The sequence below is a fragment of the Giraffa tippelskirchi genome, chromosome 14 (genome assembly GCF_054371585.1).
Source record: "Giraffa tippelskirchi isolate mGirTip1 chromosome 14, T2T-mGirTip1v1.2.pri, whole genome shotgun sequence".
NCBI classification, from domain to species: Eukaryota; Metazoa; Chordata; class Mammalia; order Artiodactyla; family Giraffidae; genus Giraffa; species Giraffa tippelskirchi.
In genome coordinates this window covers 68,094,030-68,117,155 of record NC_137288.1, presented here as the reverse complement: position 1 = coordinate 68,117,155, position 23,126 = coordinate 68,094,030, and the positions used below count along the sequence as shown (strand labels likewise).

At 47.5% G+C, this 23,126-nt stretch overlaps 1 protein-coding gene across 6 annotated transcripts in view; it reads left to right on the top strand.

Annotated features, from left to right (window-relative positions):
- Window positions 1–1,152: 1,152 nt before the first annotated feature.
- ATP8B1 (ATPase phospholipid transporting 8B1) overlaps window positions 1,153–23,126 on the top strand; it is a 107,360-nt gene continuing 85,386 nt past the window's right edge. For 3 of the 6 annotated variants that reach the window (XM_081562927.1, XM_081562932.1, XM_081562931.1), the window contains exon 1: window positions 1,153–1,702. The gene's annotated coding sequence lies outside the window, so the exon portion shown is untranslated. Of the gene's footprint in view, window positions 1,703–2,834; window positions 3,008–23,126 lie in introns of those variants that run through there. The other 3 variants (XM_081562928.1, XM_081562930.1, XM_081562929.1) reach the window with 3 other exon arrangements.

The following is a 23,126-nucleotide window of genomic DNA, read 5'->3' as shown; positions in this document are numbered from 1 at the left end:
TTGCTTTCTGCCATTAGAGTGGTATTATCTGCATAACTGAGGTTGCTGATATTTTTCCTGACAGTCTTTGATTCCAGCTTGGACTCACCCAGCTGGGCATTTCGTATGATGTCCCCAATTCTTTTGCCTGCATTCAATCTTGGCCTGCTTCCAGGCTCCAACCCCCTCCCTAGTGTTGATTTTACCGCTGCACTGCCAGTCTGGTCTACCCCGTTGTCACTAAACGGTCACTGTATCGTCTGGCTTCTGGACCTTTACTCTATTGCTGGGTCAGAAAAGAAGCACTGAAAGGGACCATTGAGATCATGTGGTGCAGACTCATTCTGGGGATGAGAAAACTGAGAGCCCCAGAGATTAGATGACTGACCAGCCCCACTGAGTCAAAGAACAAATGTAGTTAATGAAAAAGAAACAAAAGGCAGTCTAGTGTTTAACAAGATCAGTAGAGTCTTTCATCTGCTGAAGATCAAGTTAGTGGACCACTTTTGGAACACCCTCCCCATGCAGCCCTGATTCCTGAATGTGTGGATCTTTGAGTCCCAACTCAAGCTTGCCACTTCAATGACATCTTCCTTAAGCTCCCAGCTGCGAGTCTGAACTCTTGGCCTCTCTGATCTGTAGATAACTAGTTACTGGTGTCTGAGTCCTATCTCCTCTACTATACTTTCAGCAAACTCTTTGATTCAGCTTTGAATTTCCTCCCTACTTATCCCAGAGACTTGCCATAGCAGGTGAGCAGCAACATTCTGCGGGAACCGAGTTTCTATGATGTAAGGGAGGGGTGATTCAAGCGCCCAGACACCAGCCAGCAACCATGCACGTGAATCCAAAAGTTCCAGTTGACACCAAACCATTTGCACGCGGAACTCCGGCTCGTTTTGATTCCAAACCAGTCAAGTCTTTCGGCGCCATCTCTTCCCCAACCCTCCATGCGGCGAGCCGCGACGCGCATTCGGTCACCGGTCCTGGAACGTGACTTGGCATCGAGAGGGTACAGTTCCCCTTACCGAGGGAGCTCAGGTCCGGGTCGAGCTGCGGCCTCGCCAGCTTTCCGGGCTGGCGCGGTCACCGACCCCAGGGGGCGGCCTGGCTGCCCGAGAGCAGCGGGAAAGTGACGCGGGGTGGACGGGGCGGGGTGGCAAGCGCGTCCCCAGGGAGGCGGGGGCGTCCGGGGAAGCCAGAGCGGCCCCGGCGAAGCGGGGGACGCGCTCGGGCCGCGGCCAGGGTGCCCACCTGCCGCCGGAGCGCGCAGGGTTGGGGGCTGGACCCGGGACGCGTCGGCCCGTCTCGTGGCTCGCCGTCCGGTTCCTCTCCGCCCCCGGGAGGGACCGAGGGAGGGCCGACGGCCGGGCCCGCCCCCGACCCCAGCTGCGGCTGCTAAAAGGAGACCAGAGGCACCACCCCGGAGCGGAGAAACCAGTTTGGCCGGTCCAGCCGAGCCGAGGGAAAAGGGCGGCCGCAGAGGAAGGGGGCGCGGACGCGGGGCGGGGGAAGGCGGGGAGCCATTGGAGAGTTGCGAGAGCCGGAGGAGCCGCCGCCAACTGGACACGCTTCCCGGGGCCCCGGCCAGCCCCGTGCGCCATGAAGCGCTAGCGCGGCGGCCAGCGCTGGGGCCGGCGGGCGGCGGCGGGCAGGTGCGCACCGAACGCGCGGCGAGGCGCGCACCCGGCGGATGCCCCAGCCGGGGCCCAGCGAGCGCCAGGTGAGGAGGGGCGCGGCGGCCGGACCCCCGATGTGCCCCGCAGGTCCCCTGCCGTCCCGGGGGGCGACGAACCCCGGGGAACCGGGACGCGGGGACAGCAGCTGTCGGCGCCCGCGGTCTCCGGAGCCCACACGGGTGGGATTTGGGTGGAGGTGCCGGGAGCTTTCGCGGCCTCGGGGATGGGAAGACACAGCTGGCGGGGCAGGCGGCACCGCGGGGGCGGGCCGGGCTCTTCACCTGTGCGCCAGGCGTTCGGGTTCTGCGCTCGTTTGCTGCGCTGAGGTCCCCGCTTAAGCGCCGAAGATCCAACCTGGCCGGGCTTGTGTCTCTTTGAGGGGCGCCGCTGGCTTCTCTGCGACGTCTGTCGCCCCTCGGGTAGCCCCCGTTGACAGGGTTCTGCTGGGGGCCCCGTTGGGAGCCAATGCCCACGCGTCCGGAAAAGACCTCCAAGGCTGAAAGTACCGGCCGCGCCTTCGAGGAGGGATGAGGAGTGAGCTCGCCGCCGCCGCGCCTACTGCGGGACCGGCGCCCTCCAGACGGCTTCCGAGAGCCTTATTGCAATTTGGGAGGTGATGGGGAGGAGGGATCCTGTTTTCCGCCGGGGACTGTAGGGGCTTATCCGCCAGCTCCCAAGGCACCGCCAACAGCCCGGCTCCTTCCCTCTCCACCTTGGTGCCCGGCGCTGTCACCTGGCTGTCTGACTGCGGAATGGCACTTGCAGGGAAGGGGTGTTGCAGAGAAAGGCGCGAGTTTTACCCGCCGCTCTTGCCCACGCCTCCCCACGTTGGGGAAGAGTTGTCATTGTGCCTTCAGCTTCTCCGAGGGAGTGCGCGCGCCTGGGCCCCGCCGGAGTGGGGGGGGGGGGCTTGGGACGCTGATCGGTGACAGCTGTGGGGGAGGCCGAACGCGGGAGGCGGGTTGACAGGCGCGGGGAAGGGGAACCTGAGCTCCATTTCCGCTAAGCCAGCCAGGCTCAGCCCCACCCGGCTCCCTCGGCCTGCCCCCGCGGCCCCTGGCGCTCTCCAAGTCCTTCTTGGGTAGCTCCGGACGCCGCCAGTTCCCCCTCCCGGAAACTGCCCGCCCCGAGGGCCTAAGAAGAGATTTTTCCCATCTTCCTGGTCGCATTGCCTGCAAGTCTCTTGCTTCCATTCCTCGAGAATGAAAGGAGACAACACGGGCGGCGCACTGTGGGTTACGGAGGACGGTTACCCGCTTTTGGAAACGAACGTGAAAGGATGCGTGATCAAGTGTCCAGTGATGGTAAACGCGAGGCAGACAAAAAGAGAAAACAGCACCAAGTGTGAAGTAGAGGTTCTAATTTTCATGTCTGGGGAGTACTTTTGTGTCAGACCTTAAAATGCCATTCATTACTTCCGGGCCTATTGTTGAAGGCTTTATTAAAACCTGTTATAAATGCATGTACTGTGCAAAAGTTGATGAATGGTTATTAGCTGATGCTGATTACTTTCCGGGGGAGATGTCTGCCTGCCTGCAGTTACTCCTCTAAATCCTCTTAATAATATTCATTAGGTAGTGGAGGCTTCCTTGTTCTAATTTTAGGTAAGGAATCTTAACCTTTATTCACTTGCCATTTTCTGGTGACCATGCTTGGATAATTTTTAGGGATTCTTTGGTCTGTTATAGGGGGCCAAACAAGACTCAGACAGCTTAATACTAGTGAACAGGAACACCATGTGTGAAAGCAGCCTTGGCCACTTTCAAGTTTTCCTTCTGTTTTATTTTAAGGAAAATGCATATCAGTGTGCACTTATGGTGGCTCAGTGGTGAAGAATCTGCCTGCAATGAGGGAGATTTGATTCCTGGTGGGTGGGAAGATCCCCTGGAGAAGGAAATGGCAACCCATTCCAATATTCTTGCCTGGGAAATCCCATGGATAGAGGAGCGTGGTGGGCTGCAGTCCATGGGGTCACAAAAGAGTCAGACAGGACATGAGCCACTAAACAACAATGCTCTTGTTAGTGATACTCGCTAGTGATAGAACTCGGAGGGGTTCTTTTTATTTTTATAATAATTGGGGCTTTAAAACAATTTGGTAAAAAGTTGCAGGTGTAAGTAGTCTGCAGGTATAAAGTAAGTTCAGGACTGGTTCTGTTTTGCCGGGGTTTCTCTCCAGTCTTGGCACTAACAGCGCTGACTACATCCAGCTGTGGAATGTTTCTTTCTCCGCCTGTTGGCTTGTCCCTCATTGCTTCCTTCCTTTTTTCCCTTCTTAGCTCCTTCCTCTTCTGTCGTCTTTTTCCTGAAGCAAGGAGTTGTGGAAAACATATGTATTTAGATTCCCACAGATTTCAATTCTTTTACTTTAAATTGTATTTAATATTTACAGTTTATTCTTATCTTTATTTTTGAAATTATGTAACTTTAGATGAATTCCTAAATTTTCTGAAAAAAAATATTTTCAACCTCCTTGGGTTGCGGAGGATTAAATAAGAAAACAAGTAAACCTTGCTTATACATAGTAGGTGTTTGTTGTTTTCTTAGTTTTATTAAATATATTTTTAAAAAAATAGTATGATGCCCAGGGTTAGGGTTAGTGTATTTTTTGTATTTTATTGCCTTACTAAAGCTTGAATCCAGTGTGGCTGTTCAGTAGATTCATGGAGTCCAGGTGATTCTTACAACTCACCTGAGATTTTAATCTCCTAGTTAGTTTCAATCATTGTGCAAAAAAAAAAAAAAATGCCTGTTCACTTATGAATGCAGAGGAACTTGCTTTTTAGATACCAGAACAAGTTTTATGGGGTCTGTTCATGTTTTGTGTCTCTAAAGAGGTGCCTTTAAAGTTTCTCAGGCAGTTAATTTTAGAGTTTACTTCTATACCTCCAGGTTAGTCTTCTGGGAAGTTTTTTGTGTGTGTATGTGGTGCCTTTAGGTGTCTTGTGAGTTTTCAGGCCTGTTTGTTGGCATTGTTCAATTAGATTAATTGTATTCATGCCTGTAGGTGTTGTTTTGTTACCTACTAAGATCAGTAAAAATTAATTTGCTACCAGAAGAGTTTTAAGAGTTTTAAGCCCCTGCTGGCTCAGCAGTAAAGAATCTACCTGCCAGTGCAAGGTTCGTTCCATCCCTGGGTCAGGAAGAGCCCTGGAGAGGATTTCCCACTCCAGCCTGGTGTGCTGCAGCCCATGGGGTTGCAAAGAATCGAACACAGCTGAGCGACTGAACAACAGTTCTTGCCTGGGAAATCCCATGGACAGAGGTGCCTGGCGGGCTACAGTCCACGGGGTCGCAAAAGAGTTGGACACCACTTAGCGACTGAACAGCAACAGTGGAAGTTAATTTGCTACCAGAAGAGTTTTTATAACGTGAAAAGAAGATAGTCCTCCAAAATCCCCATCCTTGTGCCCAGCTAAAAATCACATCCAGTATGAGATCTTCGGAGGTCCCATGTTGCTGAAGAGCTGGCATTATGGAAGAAGAGTCCAGAAAGCACACATACACACACACACACACACATAATTAATAGTATATATATAACTAGTATATAATAGTATATATATAACAGTCTTGTATCTCATCTTTATTAGAAAACAAAGGGTTTTTTCTCATCTGATCATTAAGGAACACATTAATACTTTTCCTAATTGTTAAAAATTTGTTTAGTCGTGTCCGACTCTTTTGCAACCTCATGCATAATTGCACTTTAAATTGTCACCAAAACCATGCACCATGGGAACTATGTTTGTTACATGGTCCCGTGGAAGTTGAGCCCAGAGGCAGCAGTTAGGGACTGGTGCAACTGTGCTGGAATACTGGGATCTGGCTTGGAATCCTGGCCTCGTGGCTCCCTGGTTGTATAACCCGCAGAGAGTTGTTAACTTGATTGCTCTAGATTCAGTGTACTCATCTGTAAGATGGAGGGGGAACAGTACTACCTCAGTGTCACGTGATGAGTTCCAACGGAGAGAATCTGAAAGGGCTTAGCACAGACCTCAGTCAAACGTCATCAGTGTTACTACCGTTGTGCTATTGATGGCTGCCTAGTCACTCAGTCATGTCCGACTCTTTGCGACCCCATGGACTGTAGCCCCACCAGGCTCCTCTATCCATGGGATTCTCCAGCCAAGAATACTGGAGTGGGTTGCCATGCCCTCCTCCAGGAGATCTTCCCGACCCAGGGACCAAACCCAGGTCTTCCGCATCTCAGGTGGACTCTTTACCGTCTGAGCCACCAGGGAAGCCTGGTGTGTTGTCGATACCGGTCAGTAAATACTCATGGTCAGGCCGCCTTTGGCTTTCTCCTAAACGATTCAGGAAATGGACATCACTCCGTATGTTAGTGTTCACTTAGCAAACATAGGTGTGTATTTGCACCAGGCAGTGGCAAGAAAAAGTCCTCTAGAGCAGGGGTGAGGTTCTGACCTTCTAGACCCAGGGCTTGGGTTCTGGGGTCCAAGCGTCTAAGGACCAGGGAGCACGGTGATCTAGGGGTGTGCATACCCTGTCACAGCTGGGAGGGGTGGCTGCCCCCACCTGGGTGCGCTCTCCTCCTGCAGAGTGGAGGGCGGCCCTCGGGACACAGCTGGTCTCCTTCGCCCCCACTTCCTGACTGTCTTTCATCTCCTTCACTTCTGTACTCTTGTTCTTTATTTAAAAATGTTGGTCCCACCCCATGACATGTGGGATTTAGTTCCCTCTCTGTGGATCGAACCTGCATCCCCTGCATTGGAAGGTAGAGTCTTAAGTCAGGAACATTTAGGAAGATTAGGAACAATTAGGAAGACTATGGAGAAAGCCCTGTATTCTTGCTTAAACAAAAAACAAAAACTCTTCTCTGTTCCAAACTTGGGTTCTTTTTAAAGGATCAGTGCTTTCTGTTGGTTTCTGAGTTGTGGCACCTGGTGAGCATTACTAATGACAAGAGACCACTGGTACAATCCCATTTACCTATCTATCCACCACCCACCTGTCCATCCCATTCATTCATTTAAAAAATGGTTTGAGCCTACTCTCTAGGCATTGGACCGGGGATGTGGAAGCCTGTGAGGTTCCTGGAGGGCCTGAGTTGTGTTTTTGTCTTTTCCTCTTTGGTAAGACAGTAGATCGGCTGTTTTCTCTCTTCCTGCCCTGGACTTTGCCCCTCTTTACACGGAGAGGTGGTTGCCTTAGACCATGGAGGTGGCCTGGGCCTCTCCCAGCTCTGAAGCTCTGTGTTCATTATCAGTCTTCAAGTCCAGTGAATTCACACTTTATAAGGGAGAGCTGGACCTGGAGGCTGTGGCAGATCAGAGGTAGGAAGCTGGCTCTCAGTCTGGGGAGAGGACTCGTGGGGCTGGAGGCCCCGGGTATCAGAGGTCACCCTTGCTCCAGGGCCACCCTTCGGTAGTGATGACCACCTTCCCTAGTGCGACTGAGAAGCCTGGTGCTTCTCATCGAGTACATGTGTAGCCTGACCTTTGGCTAGCAGCTATGGTCTTTGTTTACAGAACTGTCATTTATGGCTTTGTCTCTCTGCTGAGTGGCTTTTGTTCACCAGAGTTGAAGTTTATTTGATTTAAAGCAAGGAAGCATTGGAAACCAGTTTTCTAACCTTTACTCAGATGGTGCCCAGTTGGAATATCCTCATCGGGAACAACTCAGGCACTGAGCATTATTGGCTCACAGTCCCTGATCGCCCATTCCTGCTGTTTGGGGAAGCTCCTGTGGCTTGGGTGCATTACTTATTTTATAGTGTGATATGAAACTGTTAGTCGCTCAGTCATGTCTGAGTCTTTGCGACCCCGTGGACTATAGCCCACCAGGCTCCTCTGTCCATGGAATTCTCCAGGCCACAATACTGGAGTGGGTTGCCATGCCCTCCCCCAGGGGATCTTCTGACCCAGGGATTGAACCCTGGTCTCCTGCATTGCAGGCGGACTCTTTACCCCCTGAGCCACCAGGGGAGCCCATGCTGTGCTGTGATCCATGTACAAACCTCTACCCTGTCTTCTTGTGATGCGGGGAACTACTGAGACCACTCTCTGAGACTGGTATATGATCTGTGGATCCAGAAGAAGCATTTGATATTCTAAGAAAACAGATAACCGTTGAATGTGGGTGGTTGAAACAGGCACTCAGGTGGGGAGGTGGGTGGGGGTGTGTATATTTCACCCTGGAACAGATCAGCCCAGCCACCATGGTGGAAATCACACGTGTGGACCCCTAAGCCAGGCACCAACAGATGCTCTATAAGCCTTCAGAACTCTTGATAAAACAGTGAAATTAAATGTGTATGGGGTCATCAGCTGCTGAGATGGTGAGAATGAAGTAAAAATCTACCCTCTGGTTTTGGTACCAGAACAACCCTGGGAGGAGGGAGGTTCCTCATGATGTCATCCTAGTGCAGTAGTTTATTTCATGGGAGTTTTGTTTTAATCACTGTAAAATATTTATAAAATTTGTCACTTTAGCCATTTTAAAGTGTGACTTCAGTGGCATTAAGCATAGTCACAATATCTTGCGGCTCTCACCACTGTCCATATCCAGAAGTTTTTCACTATCCCATTTGGAAACTGTACCTATTAAACAGTCACTCCCCGTTTCGCCCTCACTGTATCCCCTAATAACCTCTGTCCTACATTGTCTCCATGAAGTTGGCTGTTCTGAGGTCCCTCAGCTACGTCACACAACACGAGTCCTTTTATGATGCTGATTCCACTCAGCACAATGTCCTCAAGGTTCATCCACATCACATCATGAGTCAGAATTTTCTTTCACTTCCTTTTCAAGGCTAAATAATATTCCCCAGTGTGTGTATACCACATTTTGTTTATCCAGTTGTCTGATGAGGGGCATTTGGGTTGTATCCACCTTTGGCTGTTGTGAACATGGACATATGAAAATCTGTTTCTTCCTGGGAGCTGTTGAGATGTGATTCAGTTTTGTGAGATTTGTCATTCATAGAACATAGAACCTGGCTAAGATGACCAGAGATGTGTAGAATTTAGTATCACATTTTCCTCCAAAGCATCTTGGAGATAAGGATGTGGGAAACTGCGAGGAGGCTGGTTACGTGGAAGACACGTGCGGGGCAGCCACATTTATCCTTTTGGCCTGTGGCTGTTCTCACAAAGCTGGCGGTCCTTTAGAATTTCATCACCCGCTGACCTGCGGTGTGGGTGACACCATGCTCTGTACCAGGGTGGGCATAAAAGCTCAGAAGGCCTGCTTCCACCATCTGAAGATTTCTGCAGGCCACAGCTGCCTTCCAGGGAGGCTATTTCCTAGTAGAGGTAAAAATCCTTAACTTTCCTCCAGAATTGACTTAAAGAAAAAAAAAATTTTTTTTTTTTTTTTTTTTGGTGGATGGAAGGAGGGTTAGAATGAGAGAAAAACTTATATGTAATGTTTGAAAATGGGATACTTAAAAATCAGATTGTTTTCTTAGGGTAGAACCCATGGTTTTCAAAATAAGTTTCAAGGCAAGAGATCACTCACAGGGTGGCAGAATTGTCAGATGTTGCATCTGTGTACTAATGTGCTTATTCATGGAGCAGGATCAAAACCAGAACCCTTTCGATCATGGTTAGATGTCTATTAGGCTAAAAACATCTTAATCGGAACAAGAGACTCTTACGTGATCTTTTGCTCATAGGGTGTCTTGAAAATTAGCCAAGATAAGGATTTGCATATTTTAAAAGCAAGACTTTTTTTTAAAGTAAAACATACACACATTTCACACTGACCCCAATATCACTATCCTTGGATATCATTCCATCTTCCTATCCTGTGCCAGTCCCAACCACAGAAAGGATATTAATCTATCGGAGCTTTGCTACATTATCTAGCTCAACTTGGTTGAGATTTAGAATATTTTTTTAAAATCAGTCTTAGCCTTCCCCTGTTGCATAGAGAAATATGGTGAAAATTCTCAAAAGTCAGATAAGTAGCATCCAGTGTGACCTGGATCCTTGAAATCATTCAGAGCAACACTTGAAAAAAAAAAGCTTAAGAAAGTTTGCTCAGGCCCTGTACTCTTAGTCACTACTGGTCTCATTTCTTGAGTTCTAGCAGGTGGCTCCAGAGAAGGCAATGGCACCCCACTCCAGTACTCTTGCCTGGAAAATCCCATGGATGGAGGAGCCTGGTAGGCTGCAGTCCACGGGGTCACTAAGAGTCAGACATGACTGAGCAACTTCACTTTCACTTTTCACTTTCATGTATTGGAGAAGGAAATGGCAACCCACTCCAGTGTTCTTGCCTGGAGAATCCCAGGGACGAGGGAGCCTGGTGGGCTGCCGTCTATGGGGTCGCACAGAGTCGGACATGACTGAAGTGACTTAGCAGCAGCAGCAGCAGCAGCAGGTGGCTCAGTGGTAAAGAACCCACCTGACAATGCAGGAAGCAAGGATTCGGATCCCTGGGTTGGAAAGATCCCTTGGGAAAGGAAATGACAACCCACTCCAGTATTCTTGCCTGAGAAATCCCATGGGCAGAGGAGTCTGGCGGGCTATAGTCCATGGGCTTGCCAGAGGCGGACATGACTGAGCAAGCTTCTTGAATGGAAGCTTGAATGGAAGACAACTTGTGGCTTCTCTTAGGGAATTTCCTGTCTCCTCAGTCATTCCGCAGCGTGGACACTCCTCCTTAGCCTTACAAAGTCTGAGACAGCTGGCCAACAGCTACTTACAAACCACTTCCTTCATGCCAGGCATCAGCGTCGGTCAATTAATCAAGGAGGTGAAGATCCTGCCTTTAAGGAGCTCACATTCTAGTGAGATGAGGACAGTGGATAATAAAGATAGTGAATAGGTAAATTACAGGCTTCCCTGGTGGCTCAGACGGTAAAGAATCCGCCCGCAGTGCAGGAGATCTGGGTTCCATCCCTGAGTTGGGAAGATCCCCTGGAGGAGGAAATGGCAACCCATTCCAATATTCTTACCTGGAGAATCCCATAGACAGAGGAGCCTGGAGGGCTATGGTCAAGGGGTTGCAAACAGTCGGACACAACTGAGTGCCCAAGCACGGCACACAGGTAAATTACATGGTGTGTGTGATGATCAGTGCGGAAAAGAGGAAGCTGAGCCGGGTAAAAGAATCTGGGCGGGGGCGAGATGCAGGTGGACAATGGAGAGGGTGGCATCTGGGCGCAGACTCAGCAGGGAGAGAGTGAATTAGGAAGATCTTGGCAGAGCAGGGGTGGGGAGAGCGTCCCAGGCACAGATGACTCGGTGCCTGGCTGGTGTGATGAAGGCAAAGAGGTCATTGGCTGTTCCTTAAGCCTGGGAGTGCGGAGGGGCAGGGCCCGGGAAGACAGAGCGAGAAGGTGTGGAGCCCCTGGCGCAGGGCTTCCTACCAGTGTGAGGATTTTGGCTCTGACTTTGTGCAAGAAGGATGGGGCGGTGGAGGGAGTTGGTGGAGGACGGTGCCCATGGAGGGTCACCATCTACCCTCTGACGCGTATTTCAGTCACTCTGGTTGCTGTGTGGAGACCACACCATGGGACGGTTCCTAGACTGGGACCACGATTAAGAGTCTGCAAGCTGCGATGAAGATCAAAGATCAGTTAGGAAGCTGAACCAGGTGAACTATGTTGGAGTCTGGGACCAAGGTGAGACGTCTGAGAGACAGAGAAGGCTGTGGATATTTTTTAAAGATAGAGCAAACAGGATTTCCGGACTGATTGAACTTGGGATGTAAGAGAAAGAGGAGCCAAAGATAACTTTCTTGGCAGAGTCTGGGTCACAAACGGAAATCTGAATTTTCAAAATGCAGTAAATTCAATGGGCTGTGTTCAGATCACTCTTCATAATAGGTTATAAAGAGGCTCTTCAGAATACACATTTGTATAACATTTTCGTTCACAGAACTTCAGCAGAGAACTTTATCATCAGAGCATGTCTGTCTTCTTTGCTGGGGCGAGGGGAGGTGCTGGAAAAGATGATTTCCAGGAAGCAGAGGCCTTTGCTTGTACTGGAAGGAAAGTGAATGTGTTAGGTGATCAGTCATGTCCGACTCTTTGCAACCCTGTGGACTGTAGCCCACCAGGTTCCTCTGTTCATGGGGTTTTCCAGGCGCGAATACTGGAGTTGGTTGCTATGCCCCCCTCCAGGGGATCTTCCCGACCCAGGGACTGAGCAGAGTTTTTACCACTAGCTCCACCTGGGAAGGAAGATGGTCTGTATTCCACAGGGGGTGTAGGGCATGGAGACCTCTCCTGCAAGAGAAAACAGGTGAAGTTGCTGGTAAGGCCCTGATCCCTGCTCCCACCGCTCCCAACCTTACCACGCGTTGTCTAGTGGGGAAGGCAAGCTTCTCGTCCACAAACACAGGCCAGCCGCCCCCATCTCCACACACGTGGGTTATCTTTTTTCAAACAGTTTTATTGAGATATAATTCCTGTACTGTACATTTCAGCCTTTTACAGTGTACAGTTCTATGGCTTTTAGTCTATTGACAGAGTTGTACCACCATCACCACAGTCTGTGTTTTTTCTTTTTAGTATCTGAATACTTTTTTGGCCCCACTGGTCTTAGGTGTGGCACTCAGGATCTTTGATCTTCATCGCAGCTTGCAGACTCTTAATCGTGGTATTTGGGCTCTAGTTCCTTGACCAGGGATCAAACCTGGGCCCCGGGAAGTGCCATCACAGTCTATTCTGGAAGCTTTTATAACCTCAATAAAGAAGTCTGGTACCCTTGAGCTGTCACTCATATTCCTGCTCCCCTTAGCTCCTGGCAACCTCTGCTTTTCTGAATCTATGTATTTGCCAATCTGGACATTTTCTCTAAATGGAACCATACAACATATGTTCTTTTGTGAGCTGACTTATTTCACTTAGCATAATGTTTCTATGGTGTTTTGTTTCGCATAATCATCCGTGTTGTAGCATTTAGCCGTATTCAAGTCCTTAATTGCTGAGTACAAAAGTTACTTTTGCACGTGACGCATTCTTGAAAGGGTCACAGGGAATGGAAATGTGTGTTAGTCATAAATAGATCGATTAACGTTGTTAGAAAAGGAATTGTTTGTGCCCAGAGAGCCAAATATTTCTCTGTGAAGGGGTGTGTGTGTGTGCATTAATTTGTTCTTTCATAGCTAACTACAGAGTACATGGAATTTGTGACTGCATCTAAAAACTGGTGGCTTTTGAGTGGCCTTATCATTTTCTTTCACTTAAAAAAGTCAATATTTACTTATTAAATGCGCACTACATTCCAGGCCACATGGCAGGTGCTGGTGGTTAATGCCAGGATGAACAAAACAGGGACCTTTCCCTTGTGGTGCTTACAGGGTTGTTGGAGGAGGGGTAATAGGAGTCAATATTGAACAAAAGAGATATGAAATACACTGATATTAGAATCTGTGATAAGCACTTACAGGAAAATAAGACATGACTAAGAATAATGAGGGCCGAGACATCAAAAGAGACACAGATAAATAGAACAGTATTATGGACTGTATGGGAAAGGGCGAGGGCGGGATGATATGGGAGAATGGCATGGAAGCATGTAAACTATCATATGTGAAGCAGATCATCAGTCCGGGTTCAATGCATGATAGAGGGTGCTTGGGGCTGGTGCACCGGGATGGCCCAGAGGGATGGGATGGGGAGGGAGGAGGAGGGGGTGGTTCTGGAAGGGGAAAACATGTACACCCATGGTGGATTCATGTCAATGTATGGCAAATACAATATTGTAAAGTTAAAAAATAGAAAATAAACTAATTAAAAAAAAAAAAAGAGTAATGAGGGCTGACATTAGGATGGCCCCAGAGGAACCCAAATGGTCATGGAAGGATGGATGGGTAAATTCAAAGTGGTACATCCATATGATGGAATATTATTCAGTCTTAAAACGGAAGGTGTTCTGACACACACCACGACATAAATGAACCCTGAAGAATTATGCTCAATGGAATAAGTCAGACACAAAAGGACAACTACTGTACGATCCCACTTATATGACACAGAATAGTCAAATTCACAGAGGCAGAAAGGAGAACAGTGGTTACCAGAGGTGGAGGGAGGGGGAATGGGAATTACTGTTTAAGGGGACAAAGGTTCAGTTTGGGAGGATGAAAAAGTTCCCAAGGTGGGTGGCGGTGATGGTTGTACAACACTGTGAAAGTACTGAACTTCACTGAAGCATTCTCTTACAAATGGCTACAATGGTCGATTTTATGTTGTATATATTTTACCACAACAAAAGATTTAGCCCAGGAGGATGTCTTGAAGGAGATTATTCTTAAGTTGAGACCTGAAGGATGAGACGGCATCAGGTAAGGCATTTCCTGGTCCAGCTCATGGCAAGAGTATGTGCAAAGACCCTGCGGTGAGAGCTTCCTGCTGTGTCCTGGGACCAGTGAGGTCAGGATAGCTGGGGGGAGGGATGGTTGGGACCGAGAAGCATGGGGTGAGGTGGGCAGGGACCAAGCTGGTCGGAAGACGTCGATGTATTTGTAAGCCGTGGAGTGACATGATTTGATTTTGAGTTTCAGTTGAAAACTCAGACTATGATGTGAAGAATGGACGGGGGTAGGGAGCCAAGAGCAGAAGCAAGGAGACCAGTTAGGAGGCTGCTGCCAGGGTCTGAGAGAGAGAGACGAGACCGGAGGCGGGGGGGGGGGGTGGCTTGGGCCAGGATGATGGTGGAGATGTGAAGCAGGGGGCAGAAGCTGCGGTTTGGTTGTGGAGTCTCCGCCTGGGTGACGGATCAGAGTCCAGGATCTCGTGGGAGGGAAGGAGCAGTCGATTCTCAGGTTTCTGACATAAGGGAGGGAAGATAGGATGTCAGAGACAGGAGCAGGCTGGACGATTATGAATTTAGCGTTGGTTGTGTTCACTTCCATTTGCTGGGACACCCAGGAGTGGCCAGAGGTCAAGCTCTGAGAGATTCAGGAATTTTGCCTGGAGACATGCAACCACGGGAACCGGCAGCGTGGAGATTGGTTTAATGAATTCCATTGGGACATTGGAATCCTTACGAACCTGAGCACTTCCCTGATGGTTTAGTGGTAAAGAATCCACCTGCAGTGCAGGAGACATAGGAGATGCGGGTTTAATTCCTGGGCTGGGATGTTGATTCCTGGAAGATCCCCTGGAGGAGGAAATGGCATCCAACTACAGTATTCTTGCCTGGAAAAATCCCACGGACAGGGGAGCCTGGAGGGCTACAGTCCCAAGGGTCACAAAGAGTTAGATATGATGGAGTCTGAGCATGGACGGGCAGGGATGCTGGAAACCTTAGAAACTAGTGCTTTCTAACCTTAGGGTCATCCTTTTAATTTTTATTGTTTTTTTGTGAAATAGTACATTCAACTATTTTTTTAAGCAATAAAGCATTTAAATTTGAGCAAAGAAAGCACTTGTGGAAATGCTCTAGTGTTGTTTTATGGACGAGAATGACAGTGGAATGCTGGTACAGTATTATCTAGTTGGCAGGACCACCATACACAGGTCAAATGTGTGTGTTACACATGGGAAAGGGGCAGTTGGTATATTTAATGGGAACTCACTAAAGTTTGGGAATTTCTCATGGACAGTGCAGTATTTATTTTTTTAATTACAGAAATTTATTGCAGTTTAGTTGATGTACGATATTGTGTTAATTTCAACAGTAGGGTATTTAAATTGGCTTGTGTGGCCTTGTCTAAAAACCAAATTGTGCTTTTAAATATGTGTATGAGGTGTGTGGGGCTTCCCTGGTAGCTTAGCTGGTAAAGAATCCACCTGCAGGAGACCCTGGTTCAATTCCTGGGTCAGGAAGATCCGCTGGAGAAGGGATAGGCTACCCACTCCAGTATTCTTGGGCTTCCCTGGTGGCTCAGCCTGTAGTGTGGAGACCTGGGTTCACTCCTTGGGTTGGGAAGATCCCCTGGAGGAGGGAACAGCAACCCACTCCAATATTCTTGCCTAGAGAATCCCCATGGACAGAGGAGCCTGGTGGGCTACAGTCCATGAGTCACAAAGAGTCAGACACAACTGAGAGTAAGCACAGCCCAGCACATAGGGTGTATGACAAAACGGTGTTGCCTTTGTTGACAGAGTTCTGTGCTTGCACAAGTAGCGTTTACCCACTCAGTCCTGTGCTGTCTATATTTGTTGTTTAGTTGCTAAGTCGTGTCCTACTCTTGTGACCCCATGGACTGTAGCCCACCAGGCTCCTCTGTCCATGGGATTTCCCTGTGCAAGAATACTTAAGTGGGTTGCCATTTCCTTCTTCAGGGGAGGTTCCCATCCCAGGGATCGAACCTGCATCTCCTGCATTGGCAGACAGATTTTCTACCACTGAGCCACCTGGGAAGCCCTGTCTGTATTTACTGGCCTCTTTTTTTTCCAAGTGAAGGAACTGTAGGTGGCTTGAAGTCTCAGAACTAGTAATTGACAAAAGCAGAAATTGAGCTGATTGAGGATTTCATGACACCCAAGGTGAGGGTTCCCTCCAGGACCTTGCAGTTAATGGTTGGAAAAGCAGTACAAACAATTCTGAAATACAGAAGCAAATAAAAACACAGGGCACACAATTAACTTTGAATCTTAACTAGACAATAAGTACATTTTTTAACATAAGTATGTTCCTCCCATGCAATATTTGAGACATACTTAGACTAAAAAATGATTTATCTAAAATTCAAATTTGACTGTGCATCCTGTGTGTTTTATTTGGCAACACTACTCAGAATCAAAATTTAGGAACGCAGAGATGTTTGGAATTAAGGACTACGTGTATATTCAAGCTCCCTTTGACAACTGGATCTTCCATGCATTTTTTAAAAATCTGGAGCTGGGCATGAGAAGAGAATTGATTTTTTTCCCCCCTTAGTCTCTTGAAATGTCTGTGTAGTGTTACTTTCCTGAATTTTAGTGGATATTCCTTATTTGTAATTAGCAGCAGCCTGGTATTGGGGAATAGGCTCTGACTTCAGGAGCTGGCAGATCTGACTGAGTCCCTGACCAGTTAGTTCTTTGACCTCGACTGGAAATAACAGTGTTTTGTCGTTTTAGATCACTGCATAGTTTTAAAACCTTCTCAGTTGGGAGTTACTAGGACAGGTATTGTTTCCATAGAACAGAAGAGAAACAAAAGGGAAAGTAAGGTTTGGGTGGGTGGCCAAAACTGGGCTAAGACATTCTTATCAACTTTTAGTTCAGTGATCAGCCCATTGTTTTTTTAAGATCCCATTTCTTTGTGATTCAAATCATGGCTCTGATGTTTTATGGGCTTCCCAGGTGGCACTAGTGGTAAAGAAACCCCTGCCAATGCAGGAGACTTAAGAGATGTGGATTCAATCCCTGGGTTGGCAAGATCCCCTGGAGGAGGGCATGGCAACCCACGCCAGTATTCTTGCCTTCAGAATCCCATGGACAGAGAAGTCTGACAGGCTGTGGTCCATAGGGTCACAAAGAGTCGGACAAGGGTATCTTCTTGATGTGATTCCATGATTCTGCGTGATCTCATCTGTCATAAGGTTCCAATTTTGAAAATTTACGTGGTGGAAACAATGTCAAGCATGGTAGGTTAAGAACACGATGAAACGTATGCTTCATTGGCAGCCATGGAATTTGGCAGCCAGATTTCCAGGAATTATGATATTGTAGGTAGTATTGGGGAAGAATTAGGGTTCAGTATTCTGAAAGGGCAAGCTCAGTTTCTTCCAGGATGAAGCATTATCTTAATAATGATACTCATTCAGATTTTTTAAATCCTGGTACTTAAAGTGTAGCAGTCCCAGTGGATACTGCTAATACCTAGATCTGGATGGAGCATATTCTATTTTGAAGGGAGTTTGTCCTTTGTTTTTCTTGGAATTTGCTGTGTGCAGTCTGTGCTAACCACAGTTCCTTCCACATGGAAGGAACTCAACAAATGTGTGGTGAGTGAATGAAGAGAACACCCTATCCTTGATGACCAGCTTGGATGGTCATTAATTTCACTTTCCGTACTGACTTTAGGGAACTATGACTGTGTTAGCAATAGTTCTTGCCCTTCAGATATTTAATATTTAATAGGGGAATCAGACAAAACCACATCTAACTAAAGTACAAGGCAGCGTGGTCTTCACACAAAGAAGAAATGAAATGTGCTTTTCTTTTCATTTCTTTTTTTTTTTTTATAAATTTATTTATTTTAGTTGGGGGCTAACGACTTAGCATAGCATAGCATAGCAATTACTTTACAATATTGTAATAGTTCTTGCCATACATTGACATGAATCAGCCATGGGTTTACATGAGTTCCCCTTCCTGGACCCCCCACCCACCTCCCTCCCCATCCCATCCCTCTGGGTCATCCCATTGCCCTGGCCCTGAGCCCTTGTCTCATGCATCGAACATGGAACGGTGTTCTGTTTCACATATGATAATATACATGTTTCAATGCTATTCTCCCAGAACGTCCCACCCTCACCTTCTCCCTCAGAGTCCATAAAATTGTTCTATGCACCTGTGTCTCTTATTCTGTCTCGCATATAGGGTTATCGTTACCATCTTTCAAATTCCATATATATGCATTAGTATACTGTATTGGTGTTTTTCTTTCTGGCTTACTTCACTCTGTATAATGGGCTCCAGTTTCATCCATCTCAGTAGAACCGATTCAAATGTATTTTTTTTAATGGCTGAGTAATATTCCATTGTGTATATGTACCACAGCTTCCTTATCCATTCGTCTGCTGATGGACATCTAGGTTGCTTCCATGTCCTGGCTATTGTAAACAGTGCTGCGATGAACATTGGGGTACACGCGTCTCTTTCAATTCTGGTTTCCTCGGTGTATATGCCCAGCAGTGGGATTGCTGGGTCATATGGCAGTTCTATTCCCAGTTTTTTAAGGAATCTCCACACTGTTCTCCATAGTGGCTGTACTAGTTTGCATTCCCACCAACAGTGTGAGAGGGTTCCCTTTTCTCCACACCCTCTCCAGCATTTATTGCTTGTAGACTTTTGGATAGCAGCCATTCTGACTGGTGTGAAATGATACCTCATTGTGGTTTTGATTTGCATTTCTCTAATAATGAGTGATGTTGAGCATCTTTTCATGTGTTTGTTAGCCATCTGTATTTCTTCTTTGGAGAAATGTCTTTCATTTCTTTTTAAGAAACACGTTTTTCTGGTGGCAGGGATGCCTGGTGGGTTCTGTTTTGTTCATTACATATTCGCTTTTATCAGCTATTTTTTTTTGTCTACACAGTGAATACCACATGTCCCTTTAGAAAGTTTATAAAATTCCAAATGAGGTCTTTTTATTTTAAATGGGTTTTCCTTCTATTTTGAGACATTTTAAATCTTCAGAAAGATTAAATAATACCAACATTTGTATCCTTCACCACTGAGGGTAGACCATTTTTAAATGAAGAGACTCCTTTTTTAAAAGTTGAAAATCAGTCAAGTTGTGAAATCAACAAGTCACTAAAAACCAGTTTGGGAGAAGAAGCTCATGGCAAAGACTGAGCCGGAATAAGGAGGCGACGTGCTGCCCAGTCTGAGTTCTAGCTGGGACTTCATGCCCACCTCTCATCCGATGAAGTTATGTCTTCTTATATATGGGCTCCTTTGCGTATGTCGTAAGGAAATAAGTAAGCATAATGTGGCTTTTATTGCACTTGGCACAGAACTCAGGGAATGTAAAGGTTGGCGACTATTGCAAGAACTACAGTACATTTTATTTGCTAGTAAAATTTAGTTTGCCACGTTGTCGTAGGCGTTGTGTAAGGATTTCCAGTCCAGAGCACTCCTAGAATTTAATGTTAATGTCTTAATTTATTGTCTTCAAACTTGTATCCTTGAATACTTCAGATCTTTTAAATATTCTAACATCCGGTTGGGCAGTCCTTGTATACTTTAGAATTTGTCTGACAAGCTCTGAGTTGTTGGAGAACATTTTTCTGCCCCAGCATTTTCAAGTCAATGTTCCCTATCTGGCTTTATTTTAACCCTGCTTACTAGACAAAGATGATAGTATCTTTCCTTTGCATTCAAGCAAATCTTGATTTTTAAAAAAGTTTAACATTTTTGGGTAGTTCCTAGTTTTCTTGAACTTTAGACGCATTTCTGAAATGTAGGAGCTTAGATTAGAAGATATTCAGGGCTTCCCTTGGGGGTCCAGTGGTTAAAAATCTGCCTGCCAGTGCAGGGGTCATGAGTTCGATCCCTGGTCCCAGAAGATCCCACGTGCCTCGGGGCAGCTAAGCGCATTTGCCACAGCTACTGAAGCCCATGTGCCCTCGAGCCCTGCTCTGCCACGTGAGGAGGCTCTGCCTCCTGCAGTGTGGGCAGCCCACGCGCCGCAGCTAGAGAGAGCCCGTGTGCAGCAGCCGAGACCCAGCATAGCCAAAAATAAATAGATAGATAAATAATAAGAATAAAAGTATCCCGTAAAATTCCCAGCTCCAACATTCCTATCTTAAATTTCCTAGATCCTTCCCTCTGCCTCTGCCCAAACTCTGCTTAAAAAGTGCTCCTGAGATGCTTCTGTCTTTGTCTCCGGGTTGTTGCGGGTGCCATCTTCAGAGTAACTCGGGCACGCTGTGTTTGCACCTGGCCTTAGTGATGTTAAAATGGCAGGGTTATTTGTATTTAATAATCCTGGTGTTGTGATACACTCTTTTAAAGCACGGCCTGTTGTTTAAGGAGGAAAGCATTCATTGCAAAAGGAAAAAGGATGATAGTGAAATATTTGATCGCTGAAACACTCCCCATAGAAAGGGAACATTTTCATTCCTGATGTTAATTGTGTCGTTGCTTCTCCCAGCTGCCTGGTAACAAATGGCATTCCCCTTTTACCTAGAATTCCATAGGCACGGAGCGCACTCCCTGTGTCTCGGGGTCTTCGCCATACTGTGTCCTTCACCTGCGACGTTCTTTCCCGCCCCGCCTCCGCCTGCTGACCAGGTGTTACCTCCTCCTGGATGACCTCCTGCTTCTTCACGCTCCCCGGTCAAAGTGAGGGGCCCCTCCTTTGCTCCGGTCCTTCTCTGTATATTCTGGTCCCAGCTTGGATCACGCCATCTCAGAGAGAGGCCAGCTGTTTATTTCACACGCCCGCGTGGCTTGATGTGTAGTAGTTGTCTAGGTACTAGTTTTCAGAGTATGGTCCCGGAAGCAGCAGCCTCAGTACAACTGAGGGCCCCATCCAAATTTACTGAGTCAGAAACTCAGGAAGGCTCACCCAGCGTTCTGTGGGTGAACAAAACTTCCGGATGGTTCTGATGCCTTCCACAGTTACTTCTTAAGTGTATTAAGTTGGTTGTTTTTGCAGTGATTCAGGAGGTAGTGGAGGACAGGGAAGCCTGGCGTGCTGCAGTCCGTGGGGTCACAACGAGCCTGACGTGACGTAGGGACTGACCCGCGACAACAGCTGGCGTGAAAAGACCCCACTGTGGACTGACAGAACAAACTGTATGGCTTTCATGCCAGACGAGACGGTGCACGTTCTTAGACCTTATTACGTAGCAAAACAGTCACAAACAAAAATAGATATTTTAAGATTCTGGTACCAGCTTTTGTAACTTGTTGCCATCCTTTGCAAATGCCGCATAATACTAAGGATTATTTTTAATTAACTCCTGTTCAGGAAAAATGGACTCTTGTGATACCTTGGTCTGGGTTAGAGATCTTTTTACTAATGGTACTTGGAAACTTCTAGATCATTCCGTAACTCTGAGCTAGAAGATATTTGCATCCAAGGGAAGACAACTAATGCCTGTATTCACTCACTATTCTGGTTTGGGTTTATGTTATTGTCAAAAGATGATAATGAGTTTCCAGGATCTTGAACGTATCTTGGGGTTAGTATAACTGCATTTGTTTCCTAGTAGGTGGAGCCAAGTCAAGTTTAATACTTGGTCTGGTTGTGTTCAATTTTATGTGCTTGTCCACAAAGTCAGAATGTGAGAAAGTTGATGTCATTTGTAGAGCCCTTATCCTGAGTTGGCTGTGAACTTGTTGAGACAGAAACGAGCACCAGGTTTATTAAAACATTTTGCAGAAATTTCCCCACCTAATCATCCGCAGGTGGTTTGGGTCCCAGGGGGACATTTTTGGTTGTCACGACTTGGTTCAGTTCAGTCACTTAGTCGTGTCCGGCTCTTTGCGACCCCATTAACCGCAGCACGACAGGCCTCTCTGTGCATCACCAACTCCCGGAGTCCACCCAAACCCATGTCCATGGAGTCAGTGATGCCATCCAGCCATCTTGCTACTGACATTTAGTGACTGAGACCGAGAGTGTTGCTAAACCTCTGACAGCCCCCACCATGAAGATCTCTCCCACCCAAAACGTCAGTAATACTAAGTCTGAGAAATCCTACTCTGAACGGTGGACGAGAATGGTCATAAAACCCTGGGGTTCCTCAGGACTCAGTCCCAGCCTTGTTTTCCCCTCCATGAGGTAATCACGTCTGTTTCTGTGGCTTTGTTAGTGTTAGTCACTCAGTCGTGTCTGAATCTTTGTGACCCTGTGTAGCCCACCAGGCTCCTCGGTCCATGGAATTCACCAGGCAAAAAGACTGGAGTGGGTTGCCGTTCTCTTCTCCAATAACTAACTAAATATTATTACTTTAATGTGCCGATTTCTGCTGACCTCCCGTTACAGCCACCTTTTTCTCTCTGCCAGCCTGCTCTCTGCACTTGAGTATCTTCAGAGGCCCCCTCACCCTCCACACACAGCACACCCAGCCCTGAACCCCAATCAGTTTGGACGACTCTTCTCTACCTGGACTTGGACTTGATCGATGATGCTCTCCCTCCCACGCTCCACCATCTTGACCTCCACTTCCAGTCCGTCTCCAAGATCTGTTGCTTCTACTGCCAGAAGGTCTTAGATCTGCCCGCTTCTCTCCATTGCCATCCCCTCAGTTCCAGCCCCACCCTCCTTCTCCCGGACCACCTCAGGGGTCTCCTGAGTGGTGTCTCCATCTTCACTCTGCCCCTTCCGACCCAGAGCAGCCATTTATCCCGAAGCATGTCCACACCCAGCTGCAAAGCCTTTCTCTAGCTCAGCATTGCAGTTTCAAGGACATTTCCCTTCTTAACAGGGATCACCAGGCCCGGCTTCCTCCCACTAGGTCTATTCTTGTCCTGTTTCAGGTTCTGTAGCCCGATGAACCCCTTCCTGTCTCCGCACCTACAAATTTGTTGCATTCTCACCGGGAAAGCTCTCCCCACAAATGACTCCTCCTTATGTTACTGAACGTGGGGTCTGGCTGCCTGCCCACTCAGAGCCATTAAAGAGGCCAGGTTGGTGGAGAGAAAAGTTCATTTTATTTTGAATGCTGGCAACTAGGGTGGGGTGGGTTCTTCCCTGGTGGCTCAGAGGGTAAATAATCTGCCTGCAATACAGAAGACCCAGATTCGATCCTTGGATCAGGAAGATCCCTAGGAGAGGGGGCAACGCACTCTAGAATTCTTGCCTGGAGAATTCCATGGACAGAGGAGCCTGGTGGGCTACAGTCCATGGGGTCGCAAAGAGTTGGACACGACTGAGCA